The sequence below is a fragment of the Apteryx rowi genome, unplaced genomic scaffold (assembly GCF_003343035.1).
Source record: "Apteryx rowi isolate R43461 unplaced genomic scaffold, aptRow1 scaffold_61, whole genome shotgun sequence".
Classification (NCBI taxonomy): domain Eukaryota; kingdom Metazoa; phylum Chordata; class Aves; order Apterygiformes; family Apterygidae; genus Apteryx; species Apteryx rowi.
In genome coordinates, this window is record NW_020450883.1 from 1,222,117 (window position 1) to 1,238,461 (window position 16,345).

The following is a 16,345-nucleotide window of genomic DNA, read 5'->3' on the forward strand; positions in this document are numbered from 1 at the left end:
CAGTGGAGGAAGATCACATTAGAGAACGGTTAAAGAAACTGGACACATACAAGTCCTAGGGCCCTAATGTGATGCATCCACAGATGCTGAGGGAACTGGCTGTTGTCACTCCTAGGCCACTCTCGATTACCTTTGAAAGGTCATGGTGATGGGAGGAAGGTTCCTGAGGACTAGAAGAAAGTAAATGTCACTCCTATATTCAAGAAGGGCAAGAAGGAGGACCGGCACACTATAGGCTAGACAGCCAGCTTTTCTATTCTGTGGAAAATAATGGAGCAAATAATCCTGGAAGCCATTTCTAAACATATGAAGGTGATCAGAAGTAGCCAGCATGGATTTATGAAGGGGAAACTGTGGTTAACCAACCTGATAGCCTTCTATGATGAGATGATTAGCTCATTGGATGAGGGAAGACCAGTGAATGTTGTTTACCTTGACTTCAGTAAGGCTTTTGACACTGTGTTCCATAACATCCTCATGGCCAAGCTGAWGAAGTACAGGATGGATAAGGGGACAGTGAGGTGGACTGGAAATTGACTAAACTGCCAGTCTAAAAGTGCTGTGCTGGGATCGGTGGCATAAAGTCTAGCTGGAGGCCAGCCATTTGTGGTCTCCCAAAAGGGTAAATATTGCGGCAAATAGTGCTTAACATCTTCATTAATGACTTGGATGATGGGACAGAGTGCAGCCTCAGCAAATTTGCTGATAATAAAAAACCGGGAGGTGTGGGTGATAAACCAGAGAGCTGTGCTGCCACTCAGTGGGACCTTGACGGTCTGGAGAAATGGGCCAACAGGAACCTCATGAAGTTCAACAAAGGGAAATGCCAAGTGAAATACAAAGTTCTGCACCTGAAAAGGAAAAACTCCATGCACTAATACATGCTGGGGGCAAACGGGCTGGAAAGCAGCTTTACAGAAAAGCTGGAGGTCCTCATGGACAAATTGACCATGAGCCAGCAATGTGCCCTTGTGGCCAAGAAGGCCAATGGTATCCTGGGGTGCATGAGGCAGAGCATTGCCAGCAGGTGGAAGGAGGTGATCCTTCCCCTCTGCTCAGCCCTGGTGAGGCCACGTCTGGAGTGCTGGGTCCAGTTCTAGGCTCCCCAGTACAAGGGAGACACGGACCTGCTGGAGCAAAACCTGTGAGAGGACACAAAAATGACTAAGGGACTGGAGCATTTGTCATACAAGAGAAGGCTGAGAGAGCTGGGACAGTTCAGCCTGGAGAAGAGAAGGCTGAGGGGGGATCTTATCATTGTGTATATATACCTGAATTGGGGGCAGGGGTGTGTATAAGGAAGATGGATCCAGACTCTCCTCAGTGGTAGCCAGAAGCTAYCAGAACAAGAAGCAATGGGCACAGACAGAAATACAAGAAATTCCATTTAAACATAAGAAAAACTTTTTACTATGATGGCAGGGTCAAACCCTAGAACAGGTTGCTGAGAGAGGTTGTGCTGTCTCCATCCTTGGAGATAATCAAACCCTGACTGGACAAGTCCCTGAGCAGCCTGCTGCAGCTAGCCCTGCTCTAAGCAGGGACACTGGAGTAGATGATCTCCAGAGRTCCCTTCCAACCTCAAGTATTCTGTGATTCTGTGATACTTAAATACAAAGCAATGTTTTTTCTCAATCTAGTTATTTGGACAGCCACTTAAGATGTGTTTCAGCAATAGAGTCAGACAAAAGAAACAAGTAGCATCTCTATGAAAGGGTTATTTCAAATAAGCTGCAGGAGTTTGAGTCAAAATATTTATCAAGAGCAGCAGAAAAATTTGAGGGTGGAAGTAGGCAGGGCTGGTCTCCGTTTGAATTCTGGAAGCTATGTTCTAAATAAATTGCAGCAAATACAGCTGACCTCATAAAGCCTTGGAAATCAAATTACTTGGAATAATTAATCTGTGAAATAAACATGAGTGTCAGGATTTCCATATCTCATCTTCTCACCCTCTTCACTTTTACCTGCCTCCTTCCCTTTGGGATGTTTAATCAACTGCCAAGAATTTGTAAATGAAAAAATGAAACTTTGTCAAAAATAATGTCAGGTGGAAGGACCACTCTGACACTCACAGTGCATTAGCATGAGATAAAAGTAATATCAAACAAAAATACTTRCAGGGTCAGGAGTGGATGTGTAACAATGTAACATAGAAAAGGACCTTTGATTTAATGAGGTTCAATTTCACAGAAGTGCAGGTCATCAAATGGGAGTGTCATTGAAGCAATCAGACAGTCCTGCAACTTCCATCTTCCTCGTAAAGGAGACAGCTAATTAAGTGTGATGCTGTCCTGAATAAGAATGAAAAGCACAACATAGTGTGGTTGAGAGCAAGACTGGGGCCCAGAACCAAGCTATAAATCTATTATTCTGCTGCTGAGCATTCACAGCACAGGTTGGTGTGGTCATACCAAACAGAGGCTAGCTTGCTTTTTCTTTGCTGTTAAAAGTTTTGCAGCAAAACTTGTTACTGATACTAGTATTTAACTGTAGATGATTATACCAACATTGATGAGATCTTTGACTGGTGTAAGAATGAAGCAGGTAGTGTACACTGTCCCTATCACATAACTTAAAAAATAATATTTTTTGCCTTTCCCTTTGCTTAAAGGCCTTAGAAAGATCTGTGTTTCTCCAAAATTCAGTAAAATTGCTTTCAGCTGTATTATCAGTAAGAAACACATGAAGAAATTAAATGCCTTTAATTAATGTCTACCTGACAAATGGGACACCAGGATGAAGAAAATGCATAAACAGCAAGAATCCTCTGCAGAAGGCTCCTCAGACACCATCAGTGAAACTGCCTGCAAGGTGGCTTGCAGCCATTTTGGGTTCTTAATGCAAAGTCAAGAGGAGAAGACATGAGCAGGCCCAGGTAACACCAGCTACTGGTGGTGTTTGTGGGAAACAGGGAGGCCACAGCTATACTGGTTTGCTGGCCAGCACCAGGTGTAGGATGTTACTATGCACAGAAATCTCTCTCTCACACACAGTTGCCTGAGGCAATTCTGGCTGCTAGTGTCCTCTGGAGTCAAGATATTTCTAGAAAGTGCTGCTAATGTGGCCTCTCCTCAATTCTCTGCCATGCTTGTGGTTTCCAAAACTATGTGAGGGCTTTTAGAAGCTACGTACAGTTTCTTCCACAGCCTTCTCTATCAAAACCATGCTTATTAAATGCTTACTTTCTGGAACATTTGTCTAAATCAAACATCCAAGAGGTTTCCTGTTCCTCAGTAAATATTCTCTTCATGTAACTTTCTTGCAGGCCAAGGCAAATCCCAGGAGACAGAGCTTCCTAGAGCTCCAGAGCAAGTGTTTAGCAACAAATAAATGAGTATCTCCTTAAAATGTGATTAAATGCAGCAATTTTTCCTTAGAGAAATGTGTGCATATCTTCCTTGTGTCTTCCTATAGGAATTATTCAGATGTTTTTGGTCTTGATGAGTGAGTGTCCCTTGAGTTTGTTGGTTTGGATTAGATAGCTTTTCAAAATAGTGTATTAATCCATGGTTATCTGACTCAGATGAACACTTTGTTTTAAAATGCACATAAATGGGCTTATTATCTTTCCAGTGAAACTTGGAATCAGTCAGGACAAAACCACTGAGAGAATAGTCCATTTTGCTGTGTTTGTACTTAGCCAAATCTAAGCACAGATAAAATGAATCACACAGGAAACATAGTTAACCAAGCATTTGTAAAAAAGCCCAAATGTTACTGAGAAAAAAGCATATTAGATCATCCAGTCATTGCTAAGGCAAAAAAATTCTGCTCACCATTTATGTAGTGGTACAGGTCATGTCTGTAAGTTTATTACAAGGTTCAGGCAAATGATTTGGGTGAATTTACTGACTGAACCAAAACTTTCCAAGGGTTCATCTTGGCACACGGTGCAATTGCCTGATCCCTTTGCCCCATGCCATAGCACTGTGCCAACACCCCATGCTGTGGAAACACATCTCAGGGCAAGTGAAAGAGCAGGAATCCTAGTCACATATCTATGAATAGCTAAAGGCTGAAACACAGCAAACCAGAAGCCTATCTCTGAAGCTCACCGCATGCGAACTGTATAATGAAGGGCCAAACCTATCCTGTTTTCCTGCATTCATCCTGTAAATCTTCAGGTCTGCATCTGACTCTTTGGGCAGGTATTCATAGTAGCTGAAGGTGTCCTGGGGTTTGCTTTGGTTTACAGTAGTGGTAAAAACATATCTACTCCACGAAGAGCTACAGACTGCGTTCAAACTCTTCATGGAGCCAGGGTACAAATTCTGCCTGTCACCACACACTGAAGCATGTGCCATCTCATCTTTACCATTGTTGTTAAGCCCTTGTGCTAACACATGCTACCATTTTGCTCTCTCCACATTGCTTTGGACACATGCCAGTCTTTGTTAAGAACACTAGTCTTATCTAAAGCAAGGTTTGGTCATTCCCCTGTCTTACAAGACCCCATATCACTGTGATTTTCTTTTAAATTCAGTTGTCTTTCTTCTTTTGCAGTAATGCAAACAGTGCACACAGAAAAGTTGGAAATTGTTTTGTCCGGGGAAAAAATAGCCAAAAGCACATGCAGATGGAAAGTTAAAGTGGCTTAAAAGGTGCAAATACAATTTACAGTCAGTTAAGGTGAGGAGAGCAGCAGACTGTGGCAATTCCCTTTCCATTTGTTGCTGTGATTGCTATGTATATACATTGAAATGACAGAGTAGTTACTGAAATGGTGTATGTTTATGCCTTGAATAAAACAACATACACTCTCATAAGAAAATAAATGCATTTTTCTTAAGGTGAACAATAGGCTTTTCCCTTATTTGCTAATGCATGTGCCTGATTAAATCTTACTGCAGTCTCTGTACACAAGCCATTTGTGCCATAAATATCTAAGCCTAACCATGGAAACATTCAAAGTCCATCTTGTAGATAAAGAAACTGAAACACAGAGAATGAAAATGATTAATTCATTGTCCAAGAATGAGCCAGCAGAGTGTCTGTGAGGAGCTTTCTGCTTTTAAATCCTTGTCCAACTCTATAATTACAAATCTATGCTTTCCAATTAGAAATAATAGTAATTCTTAGGGGATGCAGGGGTTCATGTTGTTTGTATCTGCCTCATGCCTGCAGCATAGATCAGAGTGAAATCCAAGGTTTTCAGGTCCTGATCCTTTCCTTGAACTCAGAAGTGTTGTTGTCTTCCCCTCTGTTTGAAAAGGTTTGCTCACACTTTGTATAAAACTCTCTACAAATAATATTAGGCTTTCATTGGCAATCTCTTAGTGGTGCTTGCTAAAAGACGAGGCTGTGGTATAGTCAAGGTGAGACAGCGTTAATAGGAAGATATTCATAGCAAAATTTAGGAAGCTTTTTTTCATTTGTGTGATGTCATGTCTGCTGGATAGGGAGATATTTCTGGGAGAAAATGGTATTTCACTTCCTAGGGTGGACATCCTGGTGAAAATGTGGCCAGAAAGACAATGTAGCTAGACTGAGAAAATCTTGAAAGACAGTAGAGATTAGCATGCAATGGAAAGACTACTGAAAAAAAGGTTGAGAAAGCTGAGATAATAGCTGTATCGAGAAGTTAGCAAAAGCAGTATATTGGAAGAACACATATACTACAGCTGATTGTAGTGGGATAGGATGGTTGCTCAAGGAAAAGAACAGAGAGGGTTTGGTTAAGACAGAGCAAATGCCTAAGGGATCGGAGGCAGCAGATATTGGTATAGTGGGAAGAAGACTTACTGCAAAGGTAGGAGGATTGTAAAAATAAATCTAAAATGTAGGAGTGGAAACTGGTATTAAAGCATGTTTCAGAACCTCCTTTATATAACAGGGGAGAAAAGGAAAGAGAGTGAATCAAGGAAATTTAAGATTAGTATGAGGGGAGGTAGGGAAAAGAAAGAAAGAAAGAAAGAGAAAGAAGAAAGAAAAAAAGTTGTATTATCAATAGGAGGATTCTTTGCACTGAAAGACAGACCACCTTGTTGTAATGATACCAAGAAAAACTCTGCTCACAGTTCAACTGATGTAAAGCCTGACTAATTCCATCTGCCACTTAGGTTGGTGTAAATACAGAAGAACTTACAGAAAACACTGGAATTAATTGGGTTTACTTTGATCTATCTAAAAAGCAAGATTTTACTCTGTCTTATACCTGGCAGGCTCTTCTCTTTTATCTTCCGTTTTAGAGCAGAAACTGATTTACTCCATTCATTTTGGTTTCTTTATTTTTTTCTTTTTTGTTTTTCTTTTTCTCCCCCCCCCTTTTTTTTTTCTTTTTGGAGTGGCAGCTTACTGGAGCTCAAGCAGAAGAAACCAGACTCTTCCCCTGTCTAGACTCCCTCTTTAAAGTGCCATGTGAAATGTTTCTGCAGCACTTTGCTAAGACCCGGATAGCTGCTGTTTATGTTGATATGATCCACTCCATAACAGGAGCTTAATGTAAGTGCACCCTTATGTTATGCTTCAAATCACACAGGTTTCAATTCACACTCTCCAAAAATGCAAAAATGAGATTAGCATCTAAATTGAAATTGAAGTTAAAGAAATCTGCAGAAAATAAATCTAAAAAATCTGAATATCAGTTTTAGTCTTCTTTTCACTCTGTATCTTGGTCATTCCCCAGAAAAGAAATCCATCTCTCAGTAACAATCATTAAACTCTGTCTGGTCCTGCGCAGCTGTGTCAAGACACTAAAAAGAGGGGGGAAATTTTGCCCCATTTAGTTAATGTCATTAGCTTCAATGAACTTATGGCTTGAGGAAAGAAGCCTCAGCTCAAGTTAGCCAAACCTAGGTGGGGCATGCAAGCGCTGCGATCGCACCATCTTTTTCTAATTGGTGGTGCAGTGTACAGCGTGTCCCCTGGGCCATCGCTGTTTCTTTGGTCAGTGGAAGTCCCCCAGCCACCCTCCTCAGAGCTGCAGGAGAGGTTTGGACATTCAGCTGTGTCTTCTTTTTGCACCTTACTACCTTAGGCATCTGTCTGACACAGAGATGGCAAGCAGATTGAATACAGGGAAACCAGGGTTAAACAAATGCTTTTTCAGGTATTATTGTATATCTTTAGTTTGCCCTCTGTTTTCATGTATATTCCTAAAACAGTATTCAGACGAAACCTGAAGGAAGAAACATTACATCTGAAATGCAATACAAACCATTTTTTTTCCAGCTTGCTTTGCACATGCTCATTGGTGCTGAGAAGTAAAGAGATCTTCTGAGTGGTACATAGCCCCTCATTTCTCATTACTGTCAGTAAATGGAAAGGACATCAAGAGGTTTGCCATCCAACAGCAGTATATTTTTCCCTAAGGAGCTCCTCAACTGGTCCCTCTTGCCACCTGCAAATTAGAGAGCTAGCCAGCACCCAAGTGGGAAACCTTGACAAAATAAAAACAATGAAAAAAAGGACTGAAAATAAGAGGTGATTAAAGGAAAGGAGTCTGGGAGAGGAGGTATAAGGGCATCATCACTTCTTCTACTATCTTGAGCACCAGCACTGGATAGTGGAAATCAGAGCATTGCACAGTAATTCATCCTGACACTAATGGAACTATTTTAAATGTACAATAATATCTTCCTGAAGAATAATGCATGGTACTTAAAAACAAACTCAGCATGATGAGAAGGAAGAGAAGACTCATACTCCACTGTGGTTTCCCCTCACATATTTCTAAATGAGGAGCAGTCTCAGCACTTCAAAGGGCTACTGCTTGTTACACTTACGACAAATATTTAGCTATTGTGTCACGAGGGTGGGGGGGGAAGAGGTGTTTAGGTGACATTGATCTTCATAATAGCACAGCAAAAAACCCAAGCAGAATATGCAGGAAAAGAGTGAGTCGGTATCATGTGATGCTCCATGTGCAAAAACCCAACCAAACAATAACGCTAAACTTGTGAAAGATATCAGTTCAACCACCTGCATGCGTTCAGATCCTTTAGTTTAATCATCCAGATAAATTCACATTAATTTCAGCAGAGTTTCACTTGAACAGAAATAAATCAAGTCTACATCAGGATTTGGCCCACGGATATCATGAATATATGCTATCAAATTTAGTCACTGTTATCAGTCTAAACCAGCAGGCTAACGGAGACAATTTGGGGAACCTGATCATACCCTCCCTATTTAAAACATCAAGATAAGCTTTTACAGGCGGGTCTCAATGAGTTTGCAGTTTGAATTCCCATGGGCTGCAGCTAGAGCAGGAACAAGCTCTATTTTCATTCTAGTTACAATGGACTGGATTTCCATAAATCTGTGCATTTATAACTAAGACCTCAACATACTACAACAGCTGTGATAGTAGAAATTGGAAATGGGCATTTATACAGACTTATTAGAAGTCTGGGTCAGCAAAAAAATAAATTAAAATGTGTCTCAAATCCAAGGAGTTACATGCTCTATTTTAGGTCAATAAAGATAATGATAGTGTTTGAAGCTGTCTTATGACTGTTTTTACAGCCAAACCTTCAGAGAAGAGTTGTGAGACTGACTGAACTTCACACTTGGACTTCTGACTGAGAGTTACTATACTAACCAGAATACTATCTAGAAAACTGTGAAAATTCTATTAGAAACATAACTCCTTAGAGGTGTGTTAGGTCCTTTCACTGTTAGCATCCAGATGACAGTTTCTTGTCATGTCCTTACTCTTCTTAACTCTCTACAATTGCTAGCATAAGCATGTGCATGCATACACTCAAGTCTTCCAGGCTGAGAGGTATAATGCAGCCATTCTTAAGGTATTTGTATGCTAATCAGGGATCATATAGTCATATGTTTTGTTATTTTATCTACTTGCACTTGTTCAGCTTATGTAGCACTTGTAGCACTTACGATAGTTTATATTTAATATGGTATAAGGAAGAAAAAGAAAATGGATTTCTCTTCYGACCTACAAACCTTTAGAATTGCATACTGAGTAAAAAACATGCCTTTTATGCAAGAAAAAATGTGTATGTCAAATATATGGACCCTAAACATGCTTTCTTTTTTCCTCTCTTTAAAGAGATCTATGGATTTGAAAAATATCACTCAAACTCTCATATACTATGTTTCACTAAAATAGTAAAAAAATAAGAAATCATAGAATCATAAAGTCAAGGAAAAATGTAGGTTAGAAGCAACATCCAGAGGTCACCTGGTGCAGCCCCCTGCCCAAAGTAGACCTAAATCAGATCAGGACTTGATGAGTAGGATCTGAAACACCTCTGAGGATGGTGGCCCCACAGCCTGCCTGGGCACCTGCTTCCAGTATTTGACCACCCTCATGATCAAACAAAAAAAACCCTTAAAACTTCCCTCCCCAGCCTGTCTCACTGCAGTTTTCATCCATCCCAGGGCATTTGCTCTGCATTTGCTTGTATTAGGCTCCAGGAGGCTCCTGTCTGCTGCTTCTCCAGTCTGTCCAGGCCCCACTGAATCAGAAGTGTTTTTGTATATTCTAAATAAACATATTTGCCTGAACAGCCCATCTATGAAATGTTCAACTCATGCATAACTTAAACTCACATTTTCATATTGCTAAGCAGAAAGTCTGCAACTTTGTTAAAGAAAGATAACAGTAATAAGAGATGAATCACTATCAAATTTCCCCAAATGTCTCTAGGGTTTATTTTAGCTATTTCTCTAAAAACAAATTTTCTTTGTTTTCTTAAAAATAGTAACTATTTACTATTATACCTGTGAGAAGTTACCTAAATTAACATTGGCAAAAAAGCTGTACATGTATATTTAGGCTCACTGGCTATTTCAGAGAATTTGCTAAAAACATATACAGAAACCTCAGTGAAACAAACCTTTGCTTGGACACTGAAATCTCACAAATGTCTGTGTACATCAGAAAGAAGAAAATATGTTATTTAGTCTGAAGAGTTCAATCAATTCAGAGGTTTAAGTGGTCAGCTGCCTTCAGTAACCGTCTCTACAAGACAATGTCTAACATGGAAGAGCTAATAAAGAGAAAAGGCTCTTGTAACAGGAAGGTGGACAAAATATACTTCAACAGCTTATTTATGGGGGCAATAAGCTCTCCATCTCTTGGAATGTGAATGCTCAGATGATGTCAAATCTCAGTTAGTCACTGTGGGTTTCCTGTCTAATCTATGACAATCTAATCAACATAGCCAGTGGTGTCCAGGACATGATTAATTTCATCCGAAAGTAGATGTCTAAAATAGGCCGGATCAATCAAGCCCTAAAAGTGCTTTTGATGACTTCACTAATTGAAATGGGATTTTAGGAGAGTTGTTCAGATGTGTATGTCTACATTGTGGACATATACATCTAGATGAGATGAATCCTGTCCTTGGACTCTTTAACTTACATACCAACAACAATTTGGAGCTTGAATCATGGATCACTGGGTAAGACTCTGCCAAAGGAAAGTGGAAAAGAGACTAGAACAGAGGATCAGAATGGTTCCGTCTTAAATGTAAGAAACACGGAAAGACCCACAACATTACTATTCTCTCACCCACCAGTTCTGAAATCACATCAATAATTTTATAAGTAATGTCACAGCAATATGATGTATTTCAGAAGGTGCTGGGTCATATTACAGTAAAAGAATAGTGGGTTGTAATCAATTTTAGGTACTTACTGTGCAGTGTTAATGTCTTAAAGCAACTAGGGTGGTTTTTCAGATTTTCCAGTAGTGGAGATATACACCTGTGAAGCTCAGACATCTGCTGCAGAGAAAGGCAATGCAACAGTTATCCAGTGGGGGGAAAAAAAGAAAGATTTTGAGGAAAAACATAAATTTTAGTGAACTTTTGTCTCTGGGCAGTGCAAGCTGTAAAAATGTTGAGTTTACAGCTCAAACGACACAAGGGTTAAAAGAGGATGCTCAAATGTCTGGATGAATTTTACACAGGTAATCAACTCAAGCAGAGGGGAAATAAAGGCAGTGAGCTATAGAAAGCTGTTGGTGAACTAAGGTTCTTACCCAGATCCTAATGAAGGAAGATGAACAAAGTCATACACTCATGAAGATTACAAAGACTCTTAGGGGGCACATGTCTAGGATGTTATAGCGTACCCCACAGCAGACTATAGCAGACTATAGTCTACTTTATAGCAGAGGTTCAGTCAGCTCTATAAAACTAGCCTGAACAGCAAAGGCAGTGTGGCTGCAGTGGTAGAAGCTCTGCAGTGCCAAAACCCAGTGTCACTGTCTGGCACCACCCTGTGATCACGGTGACCGCTCATGTATCCCTATGCTACGGGGCAACTCCCATTGGTGACAAACCCTTAGAAACCAACAGTGTGACTCTTGGGGGTTTGTTTTGCTTTTGCAGGAATCAGAGGGAATTAGCAAACCCTAGCTTTTCTCTAGATTCAGCTAATCTTGAAATTTGAATGTCAAGAGCACTCTGACAGTGCCTCCCACAATATTCACTTCAGTTCATATGAAATACACTTAGTGTTTCACTTTTTACATTTTGGTTCCCTCTCTCTGCAAACCTGCAGGGAAAAAACACAGTGGCAAAACGGAACGGATTATCTCACTGACATTTGGGACATGGAAATAACTCAGCTCCAAGTCTTCTGGGAATGTGCAGAGATAGAGAAACTTCCTGCTGCTGGCCTAGATTAGGCAGAGGCAAAGGGAGCGCTGTGGGGGCCTCCATTGGACTGAAAAGAACAGAGTGACCCACAGAAAACTGTGCAACACAAAGAGAAATGTAAGAGGTCAGAATGTTTGTTTTAAAGCTGAGCTTTATCTAGATAATCTGAATCTCCAGGACCTATCAGCTTGTCTGGACACAAGATTTGTGACACTTTGTAGTGGGCCATTAAATACACTACACAAACTGCTTGTAAAAATATATCATCTCAATTATGGAATTTTTATTGCTATGTCTTCACTATGCTCTTTATTTTGTGCCTAAAAAGATATGTAAAAGAGAAAAAAATATTTATACACACACATCTTTCTATATCATCTATATCTATATCTATATCTAATCTATATACACATGTATATAGATATGCGGTATAGCTACCCGCCTATACCTATGGAGACAATCCATACTTTACTTTTACTTAATTCAAGCACCACTATTCCTTGATAGCCAAGCAGAAAGAAATCTCATTTCTTCTAAAGAAGACCCTTATATTTGTATAGTAAGATTTGTAATTGTCCTGCTGGGAAAGTTAGTAACAATAACTATTTTATCAAAGTTCACAATCAGTTTACAAGCAGGGAAGAAAGTGAAGCAGACAACTTAGGAATAAGATACTGCCATGTTAAAAAGTTGCTTGAGACCTAGTGATTTTTTTTAAAAAAAAAATACTGTGTCAGGACCTAAGTTGTCAAATTAAAAATGAATATCAGTAAGGTAGGCTTTCAGCTGTAAGGACATGTGGAAGATTTGTTAATAAATTTATAAGTATACCATTAGACCTCAATTTTATACAGCCTATTTCTAACATGTTGAAATATATGTTTGTGCTGCAGGCACAAAATTATTCTACAAAACTAATTGTCTTACTGAAAAATAACTTTTGGAGTCTTTTTTGCCTGTTTTTAGAGTTATTTTGAATATTTAACCCATCTGAGCAAGAATAAAGACATTCCCAATTGGAATCAAAATAACCTTAGTTTTTCATTAGAGGAAAAAAAGCAGAACTGTAAAACCTGCGGTGGGTCTGTAGTATAGTTTTTGCCATGCTGCTCAGTGAAGCTATGGGAGGGAAAATACAGCTGCAGCTGCTCAGTGCCAAGTTTTCGAGTTAGCGGGTACTCAGCGCTGAGCACTCAGACTGTGCTTGAGCTTGATGTAGAGCAGTCATCACTGCTGCCCTTGGGGAAACTAGCAGATCTTCTTCTCACATTCCTGCTTGAGACCAGAAGGGTGCAGAGGTAAAGTGGGTCTCTTGACTGACACCCTTCGGCCAAGCTCCCAGTACCGTCTCAGGGCTTTGAAGCCTGCCAGGTGTGTAGCTGGCTCGGCAGCCCAGCACCTCCAGCTCCAGCTCAGCTGGAGGTCAGTGTCCAGCCCTAGCAGGACAATGAAGACAATTACTCACCCTACCTTCATTAAGCAAGGCTGTTTTTACAAATATCTCATTTACTGTTTTGTGCACAGTTAAACCAAGGTACTTCAATCTGTCAAAAAGAATTTTCCCATGAGTGCTTTCAGGTGAAATTGTGGGACGAAGGGCACGCTACAGACCATTTTTGAGTAGCTGGCCACCACTGCTGCTCACTGAAATGAACCAAGGCGCTTCAGCGCCTCTTGCTTTTTCCTCCTGAACCTTTGTCCTGTTCCAGTGCGGTCTGAGGCCGCTTGTGTTCATGGCTGGCACACAGCTCTGCATGTCCCCAACCAGGTTTTGTTTTCAACCAGCTGCAGGTAAGCATAATGCAAATGTAATTTCATTAAAAACAAATCAACAGGTTATTATACCAGTCACCCGTGGCAGCTTTAAAGTCCAGCAGCATGGGCAGAGGCAGATCAAGATCAGGACTACCACAAAAATGCAGGATTTCACTGAAAAATAAGCCCCTGAGTAGAGGGTTCCTGGTTCAGTCATTCCTCCTGGTCTCTGGAAAAGCAAGGAGGAGGGCAGCTGCAGTGGGTGCAAGGAGGAAGAAAAGAGAAAGTGACATGACCAAAGCACCTGGGAACAAGAAACTCTTCAGGAAGGAGACCATGCACTCCACGGAAGGACCTCAGTCACTGGCAAACGTCAAGTGGGTCTGCCAGTAAACACTCAAGGTAGGAAAGCTTTACAAGCTTTGAATAAGGAGTTTCAGTGAACTTGGATGATTGGTATAAAGTCCTATGAGAACAATTCAGCAGAGACAGGAATAAAACCCATGAGTAGACTCTCGACCCTTTTGAAGTCAGTGGAAGGTCTACCTCTGACTTCGTGCCACAAGAATTTCCCCTGTAGCTGTTGGAGTCTGAACCTGGGGCTGCAATATCACCCTTGTGTGTTTTACCCAGAAGCGAAAGCATTTGAGTCTGAGAGATGTAGATCACTACTTGCACTAATACACAACCCAAAATAGATGTGTTTGATTGCTGACATTTATAATTGCTTTTCTTGCTGTTTCCTGTATATATAGGATTCCATTTGTACCCTTTCCTACTCCTGGCTCCACTGTAATGCCCTTTTGCCTGAAGGGAGGAAGAGGAACAGATGGCATGCAGCTAGGCAATTAGACAACATAGTAAAAGCAGTGAAGTTCCTCATTTAACTTCTCAGGCTCTCTCCTCAAGCCATTCCCCTTGTGTCTCCCATGCAAAGTTAATGATTATAAAATTATTTCCATCTATCTATCTACGTTCTTAAGCTGATATTAAAGTGACTGCAGCAATTTTGATTGACATTTGCTGAGGCTCACGAACCAGTTATTTCTGATCAATCATAATTGTCCGTACTGCTACAAGCATTATGTACCTCAGCCAGTAAAATGGGCCATTCACCAGCTCCCAAATGTGAACTACTAAATGCTCAGGCCTCAGAACAGAAGCCTGGAAAGCTAGCTACAAAACAGTACAGGCAGAACTCAAAAGAGGGAAATGAAAGGGAAGGGAATTAACAGGAACAAATACAGTGTTCCAAATAAAAGGAATCAAGCTGCTTGCATTGTAAATGAGACATCCTCTGAAGCCTCACCACAGCTACACTGATGCTTGATAATATTCTCTCCGCAAAAAAGAAATAAAGGAAAGATGCTGATATTTTGGTGTAAATGGTTCTCCACTGTGTTAGTGTTAGAGAACAGATTGAAGAAATTATAAAAGTAGTGTAAATAATTGTAAGTTTGCAATAGCACACAGCATCAATTTAAATGACCTGGTAATTTGGCATGAACCCAAGCAATCATTCCCTGAGCTGAATTTATGTTGTGTGTTGTCAAAAAGCAGCCAAAAAAACAGGCTACGCTGGATGTTTGGAAGCCATTTCCCTTCCATTGGAAAAGACCAACAGATTGTTCTGTTTTTAAAGGGCAGAATTACCAGTTCCAGTAAGGTATTTGCTAATCCTCAAGTGTTTCAGGCTTAATCTTAGTTTTCCAGCCGCTTCTGAAGAATGTAATACATCACCTTGTAAAGGTGTGTAAAAAAGATACCCAGCATTATTATTAAAAACAGCAATTTGAGCAGAACAACTCCAATTTTACTTCATACTTCTTGCCTTTTAAAAGTTTAATTAAAAGGAATGTGTGGGTTTTTATAGGAATCCACAGGGATACAAGAATAAGGTTTTTGCTTTTTCTTTCCTTTTCCAGTGGCCAGACTCAGATTCACACAAAGAGCCGCATGTTAATGTCATACCCTGAAATGAACTAGATAAATGCCAAATGTTACATCTGAGTTTGCAATGAAGCTTCCATTGACAACTCCGTCAGCCTTTGACAGACCCATGCCTGCACGTTTCCGGGCTCCACATTCAGTGTGACATTTCAGAGCTGAACCCCAGGTAGGGAGCAGAGCACAAAAGGTGAAATATGCCGTAATCTCAGGAGCTCAGGAGCTGCAATGGGTTTCTGAGCCATTCGTCAGTGAGGCTGCACAACTGAGGCATTAGCTGGCAATGGGAGCACCAGAGTTTGGCCACTTGTGGACCCACAACTGCACCTTTCATTCCTGCTCAGGGCCACAAAGCCCTTTTTGCTACTAAAGCTGTTTCCAAAGACTTAAATGGTAGAGAGGACACTGTCATAGTCTCATCTGATCTCCTGTAGTGGGAGAATTTTCTCAAAGGTGTATCTTCCAGAAAGATATTCGGTGTTACCCAGTAGGAGCCACATGGGTGTTAGCTGTTCGGGTCAGCTACCCTCAGTACTAGGAAGCTGCAAATCCTTTCCTAAATCACTCCTTTCTAATACTCAGGAGATACAGGCTACATCTTCCTTTTTCAAGATATTCTTCGTAGCTGGCTGTATGAAAAGGATTCAGTTACTGTTTGCACATTTTATTTAGAGGGCTCAGATATTTACCAGGAACCTATCCTCATTATTTACCACTTAAAATACTTTTTTAACCTGCAAACTTGGCCAGTAAGGGTTTTATGCTGTCCCCACCCAAATGTAATGTTAAAACACATCTAACAAATAAAAAAGAAAAAAACCCTAATGTGGGAAAAGATGGCTCAAAACCTGGGGATAACATCCTCCACTATGAAAGAGGCTCTACTGAGCACATTCAGGGTTAAGCACAGTGAATATCCAGCTGCCTGCAGCCTATTAAGGAAGTTTCCAATACACCCTGAGACAAAATACATGACGGGATGTAAAGGAACTCAAGGAGAAATTACATTGATTTGCAATCAATGAACGTATTTACAGGTAACCTGAACAAAGAATAAATCATGTCAGTCA